The sequence below is a fragment of the Pimephales promelas genome, chromosome 5, assembly GCF_988280905.1.
Source record: "Pimephales promelas chromosome 5, fPimPro1.hap1.1, whole genome shotgun sequence".
Classification (NCBI taxonomy): domain Eukaryota; kingdom Metazoa; phylum Chordata; class Actinopteri; order Cypriniformes; family Leuciscidae; genus Pimephales; species Pimephales promelas.
The window spans coordinates 35,934,058-35,940,675 of record NC_142773.1 but is presented as its reverse complement, the minus strand read 5'-3'; the positions used below and the strand labels follow the sequence as shown (position 1 = coordinate 35,940,675).

General features: G+C 36.3%; 1 long non-coding RNA gene across 1 annotated transcript; it reads left to right on the top strand.

The window, feature by feature from the left end:
• The first annotated feature begins 382 nt into the window (after positions 1 to 382).
• On the top strand, positions 383 to 6,146 carry LOC148981480 (uncharacterized). Its single transcript, XR_016168632.1, has 5 exons — positions 383 to 533; positions 612 to 685; positions 900 to 1,014; positions 4,843 to 4,944; positions 6,035 to 6,146. It is a non-coding gene; the product is annotated as an uncharacterized LOC148981480 (long non-coding RNA).
• Positions 6,147 to 6,618: the final 472 nt, after the last annotated feature.

The following is a 6,618-nucleotide window of genomic DNA, read 5'->3' as shown; positions in this document are numbered from 1 at the left end:
TAGTCATTATTTTTGAGTGTATTTGACTGTTTAAGCGCTATAAGCAGCGAAAAAGAACTCAATTTAGTATTGATTGGCGGCTTAATGTGACTTTGGGTGTGAGCATAAAATCTGCTGGAATGAGTAAAATTATGTGCAATCCCACACCGAAATTCAAACCCTGTAACACCAACAATGTTTATCCGGAGCAAACGAAATAAGTGATTGAGGGAAGGCAGGTTTGTGTGTCAACTTGCTATCTGAGAGATCATGAGCTGGTATCACGTGTCTATTCTGCTAAAAATGAGTATTGGAAGCGTTTAGATATTTCAGTACTCACCTAAAGGATGATTAGAAACACCATACTAATACTGTGTTTGACCCCCTTTCGCCTTCAGAACTGCCTTAATTCTACGTGGCATTGATTCAACAAGGTGCTGAAAGCATCCTTTAGAAAAGCTGGCCCATATCGCCTTTTTGTTTTTCCAACCTGTAACTGTCAAAGCCTCATCATTACTGACAGACTACACAGACTGTCAACATACTCTCACCAGGTAAATGATTTTTTTCTTAAAATGTCTATAAGTTATAACTTTAAAAATGGTAACAATCATGTCCTTTTCTCTTTTTAGTTAAACAGAACATGTAAGTGTGAGCAGCTCTGTTCTGATAAGGATAAAGTTAATCATTTTCTCTTCTCCACAAAGTAAGTAAATTTATGATCTATATTGTTTGATGACTTTATGCCTAAACATACCCAGTCACAAAAAAAAGCATTAAATATAGGCTATCCCATGACTTCATATCACTTTTTCCTTTTAACAACCGCTCGTTTCGTGTCTTAGGCCATCAATGTGTACTTACATTTATGAGTCATTAAATCATGTTTAATTTGGACTTCTCTGTGCATGCTCTTTGAGGTGGTGACCATAGACCTCCATTATATGACTGACAGACAAGAACGGTTTGACCTAAAAATATCAAAATTGAAACTACTGCGGAAACAAAGACACCTACATCTTGGATGCCCTTGAGGTAAGCTAAAACATAACTAAAATTAATTTCAAAGTGAACTACCCCTTTAAGGTCCTATATAGCACTTTCAAAGCATGGTTCTATTTGGAACCTTATAAAATGGGTTCTGCTATTGTTACAAGCCGAAAAACCCAAATTTGGTTCTGTTTAGAACCATTAAGGGTGTAGAATTGAAAATTGTATGTATTATATATAGAATTCAACCAGAATGGATAGTAGGAGTGTTACACGCCACCACTGAAATACACTTGCATTTGGCGGGTGTTAATGTCAAGGCCTGATTACAATATTAGAAAAAAAAAAAAACCATATTTGTGTCCCTTTTGCAGTTTTGCTAACACCCCTCAATGGAAGCAAGAACATCTGATCGTCTGTACAATCCTAAAATGTTCTGTTTCATGAATCCAAGACAGTCCAAGACACAAACGCCACTGTATATTCATAAAACAGTAAATATCTCTGTTTATGCAAAACAAATGTGTTTTTCTGGTGAAGATTAGTATGGTAAAGTGCTGTCAAATACTAAAACAAGCAAACAGAGATTAATTTCCAACAACATATATCCAGATGGACATAAGTAAATGAGTTGGTCAGTGTTGGTCAACATCTCACCGACCCCAAAACATGTTTCTCTGAGCCGTGATCACACTAATCTTCTACGTGTTGTGTTTAAAAGGGGGGTTTATAGAGATTACCAGTGAGAGTGAGAAAAATACACTATACACGCACAAATGCTCAAGCTGGAGTGCATACAGTCTAAATCACTTCACTTCTGCTATGTTTATAATGCAATTGAAAGGTAAACATTTCAAAATAGAAAATATTTTGACTGTAGTCCATCAGTCTCTAAAAAACAACAACGGATGTGAACGCTTAGAGTTATTTGCATGGAAATAATAGCAAATCAAAACAATTTGTAGCGGCCAGGGCCCTGAAATTCCTATTTCCTTTCCATTAAAACGATATTTATGCACATTCCTGTGATGACCATAATTTTTTTCCTCTTTGCATCATAAGGAGTTTTTCAGCATAAAGCTCAGTTCTGAAAATAATTTGTATGGCCTATATTTATTCACAAAGCAGAAAATTCCACTCTGGGCCTATAAATAAATAAATATAGCAGATGCTCTAAATAAATGGATTCCTTAATAAGGTTAACTATTTTGGCTTTTGAGAGGCTTCTCATATTTTTCCAAGGGCCTGGCCAAATTAATGACAGTAGATCTAATGCCATTGCAGTACTTGGGAGTGTGTCCAATACTTTAAGGCACGCCGTTAATATAGACTTTGAAAGAGATTGATTTGAACATCAAACAGTACCTTATAGGCTGGCCTCTTTCAAGCTGGTGGGGTTTAAAGTTCTGGTGTCAGCACTGGAGCTCAACCTGCTGTGTAGATTAACATAATTATTCTCGGAGGAATTCAGTGGTATAGTAACCATAACGACCCATCCCTGAGTTTAGGATTGGGAAGAGGCCTGACCCTATGGATCAAGGATCAAAAAATTATGATTACCTAATAAATAAAATGCTGTGGAATCAGTTTAGAGCGTGAATTGCTCTTTTTTGGGGGGAGCAAACTGTTTGTGCGCACTGAAATAGTTCATCATTTTGTTGTTAATTGAACGGGAGTCGTTTAGATTTGATTAAAATATTTCTCAATCTCAAAATTGTTTGCAAATCAGTTTTATCTCAGAAGGAAGTCATGGTTATAGCCACGTGAAAGCCACTGACTGGAGACTTTCCTAACTTATGAGATCATCTCATGAAGTGCAACTCAAACTTAAAGGAGTAGTTCACTTTAAAAAAAAACTTTTAAAATCTTTTTTCGAGTCGTTTGGTTCATTCAATGATCCGTTCATTTTGATGAACGAGTTCGAACAGGAGAGTCACAAACACGCATCACAGAACAGAGCAAGGCTAGTATTTGAGCTTATAAAACTTAAACTTTGTTATTTAGTTTTAAAATGAGCGATCGTTTCGCTTGATAAGACCCTTATTCATCGTCTGGAATCGTTTAAAGCCCTTTGAGCAGTTTGCAGTTTGCACTTAAACTGTCTTTTGGACCTTGAACCGTTTGGTTCCCATTGAAGTCCATTATATGGAGAAAAATCCTGGAATGTTTTCATCAAAAACCTTAATTTCTTTTCGACTGAAGAAAGAAAGACATGGACATCTTGGATGACATGGGGGTGAGTAAATTATCAGCAAAAGTTTTTTTTTTTTTAAAAAAGTGAACTACTCCTTTAACTTTGATTAGGATCTTTAATTCACAAAGAGACACATACTCTGCTCTACAGGAAAAGGTCAAGTCATTGACCGCGAAGGTTGAATCTGTGAGAAAAGGGGACGTAAACAGTGTATCACTCCTGCAGGGATTCTGCATAAAGATGTGAAGATGTCATAAAAAGCACAGTGCACTGAATAATGAACATGAGGAGATTCAGTCATTCTTTAGAGGCTCAGCTAATGCATGTAATCATCCATTACTACCCGAATCAATACAAAGTTAATCCTATTAAAAAAAGATATTAATAATGAGAGAGTTCAAACAGCTATATGGACACACTTGACAAATTCCTGCCAGTAAATCAGTGTCTCGTCTCTAAAACTGTGAGGATTCTGATTCTTCCACCGGTTCCCCGAAACATTCCCCCCTCCATCCATCGGGCTCACATGCAGCTGCTCCTCAGCATCCACCCCTCCACCGGCGCTCCGGCCTCAGGCAGTCCCGGCTTGAGCCAGCCCTCCGCGGCTAATCACCCTTTCCCAAGACACTCCTCATCAAGACAGCCTTTACAACAGATCAATCTTCTCCTGACAGTTCATTTAGACTGAATTAATTTGGAATTAGGGGCCATTACTGCAATTGGCAGCCACTGATATTCCCAGGACTCTGTCTGTTATCCTCTCTGTATAGGAACAGGCCCTTGAATTGACTAGATAAGGTTCTTTTCTCTTTTTTTAAGTGCTGGCTTAGCTGAGTCATCATTGTGCTAAATTGCCTATAGCTATGCTGTTTTTGTAGGTGAGGGATATTATTGTTATTATTTTATCACGCTGATGACATTAAAGTAGAAAATAATATCGATAGAAATGCAACTGTAGTCTGAGATGCCTCAATATTAATTTTAAAATAATGTTAATAATAAAATAAAATGATAATATAAATTAAGTTCATTTATAAGTTCATTTTTAGTTTGTATTATCTAACAGAAAAAAATATAACTTCATAGTGTAGCCTATTTTAGCTAACACTACAATAATAATAATAATAGTTTATTATTTTGTAATTATAATATTTTAACAATAGAGTAAATTATATTATTATTACTGTAGTGTTAGCTAAAGGGTTGCTATTCACATTTAGTTCAGTTATTATTATCATTTTAATTATTAATAATTATTATTTTAATATTAATATAAAATAATATATATATATATATATATATATATATATATATATATATTATTATATTAATAATAGTAAATAATAATTTATTATTATTATCTGCATGCTTTTTCCTGTGATTGATAAGATCTCCCATATAGCGAATGAAAATGATTTTGTTTAGGTGTAAATTTAAAATGAACCAATTATATATTAGGAGCAATGTTTGTAATATTCTGGTCTCATCGTGTAGTTTAAAAAAAATCCTTCTCATCTGAGGTGTGCAGCTCTGGTTCATGAACTCAATGTGGGTTTTGCAGTGCATGCTGGGAGTCCATGGGGTTCATGGTCAGTGACCCAGCGTGCTGGAGCCCGAACAGCATGGCGATACCTCTTTAAAGAGCTTAACGCTCAACAGCATCCTTAATCTCTTTTCAGCACTAGCCCAGGGAATCCCTCTCTCCTCAAAACGGGACAGGGAGGAGTTCAAATCTCAGCCACCGTATTGCATGGCAGGTCTCCGAAAATATAAAAGCCATGGTGAGTAAAAGTAATCAGCCCAATTCAGATCAGTGTCCTTCTTCCTCCTTCCTCTGTCATCATTTACTCACCCTTAAATTGTTCCAAACCTCTATGAATTTCATTCTCCTGCCGAATTTTCATTTTTGGGTGAACTATAACTTTAAATGTAATTCCTTTTTGAGGAGCTATTGAGAAGACCCAAGAAACCATATGGATTTGCTCTGACTGATGTAACATTTGAACATAATTACAACGATAAGTGGTCGTGAACAGTTAATTCATGTGATCACTGGATTGTGACTAATTGATTATGGATTCAAGAGCCTGTTAATGATTTTATTACTTCAAATGGTTCCCAGATTTCTATTAAGGTAGACTGGGGCTAGTTGTCACAATGAAAGGCTGCATCTCAGTAACTGCATCTCAAGAATAAGGATTTTTAAAACTATTTTTACACACATTTTTTACCTGCCAAAATATTTTAAAGCTTGGCATAGCTAGAAAAGGACATTTTTTTGGTGGATTTTATGTCCACATGAAACAATACTGCATATTAAACCTTTCTGAAGCACAGGCAAATTCCCATGTACCCAATTAAGTTTTCTCAACTTGACTTTGAAATAAAGGTTACATGTTTATTTCTAAATTGCTTTGAGTATTAATACATTTACTCATCCTCTTTGACATAATTGTGACAAATATTTTTAATGTCTAAATAATATTTTTGACTTATTTTAAAATAATTTAGACTCCAGTGGGTCCTGTCCCTCTAGTTGAAAACTACTGCTATAGCTATACTGTTTATTGACAAGTTCCATTGTGACAACTTACCCCACTGTGCCCTCCTATTGAGCCATGTTACAACAAAAGGTCAATGTGTATTTAATGAACTGCATCTTTACAACATGTAATAAATATACCCTGAGAACAATTCACAGGAGTGCCCTGGGCTTCCATATATAGTTGCTCACATCCTAAAGCTTGTGATAACAACAAACAGTTCATCTGAATGAGGTGAGAAAGGTGTGAGAATGAGAGAGAAGGTGAGAGTCTCTCAGCTCTTCCGAACAGGTAAATATTAACACTGACACAGTCCTGTCATTCCCAGACTGCCGTGCAGGAGAGCTTAACAGGAGAAAACTGAGACGTGCCCCCCTATACTTCCACCAGCACCCGATGACAGCTTCCCTCAGCGTGTACTGAAGATCCAGCAAGATAAACATGGTGAGCCTCATGTCTGACACACACAGAGTGCAGACACATGCATCGCACTCATGTATAAATTCCTTCAATCTAACACACCGCTGAGCCTGAGAATAACGCACTGGGTGCTAAGACGCCAAGAGACTTCACCTTGACCGCTACAGGTTCACTTCTAGGCTACTGATTATACTTAAAAACAATTGTGTGATGAACGTGAACAGAGCTTAATTTGCTTTGTAATATTCTGTTACCGTATTGAACCAAAGCATTATTTTGCTCCTTATTTAAACGAGTTCACTTTTAAAAAAAACAACTTTTGCTGATAATTTACTCACCCTCATGTCATCCAAGATATCCATGTCTTTCTTTCTTCAGTCGTAAAGAAATTAAGGTTTTTGATGAAAACATTCCAGGATTTTTCTCTATTTAATGCACTTTACTGGGAACCAAACAGTTCTAGGTCCAAAAGACAGTTTCAGTGCAGACTGC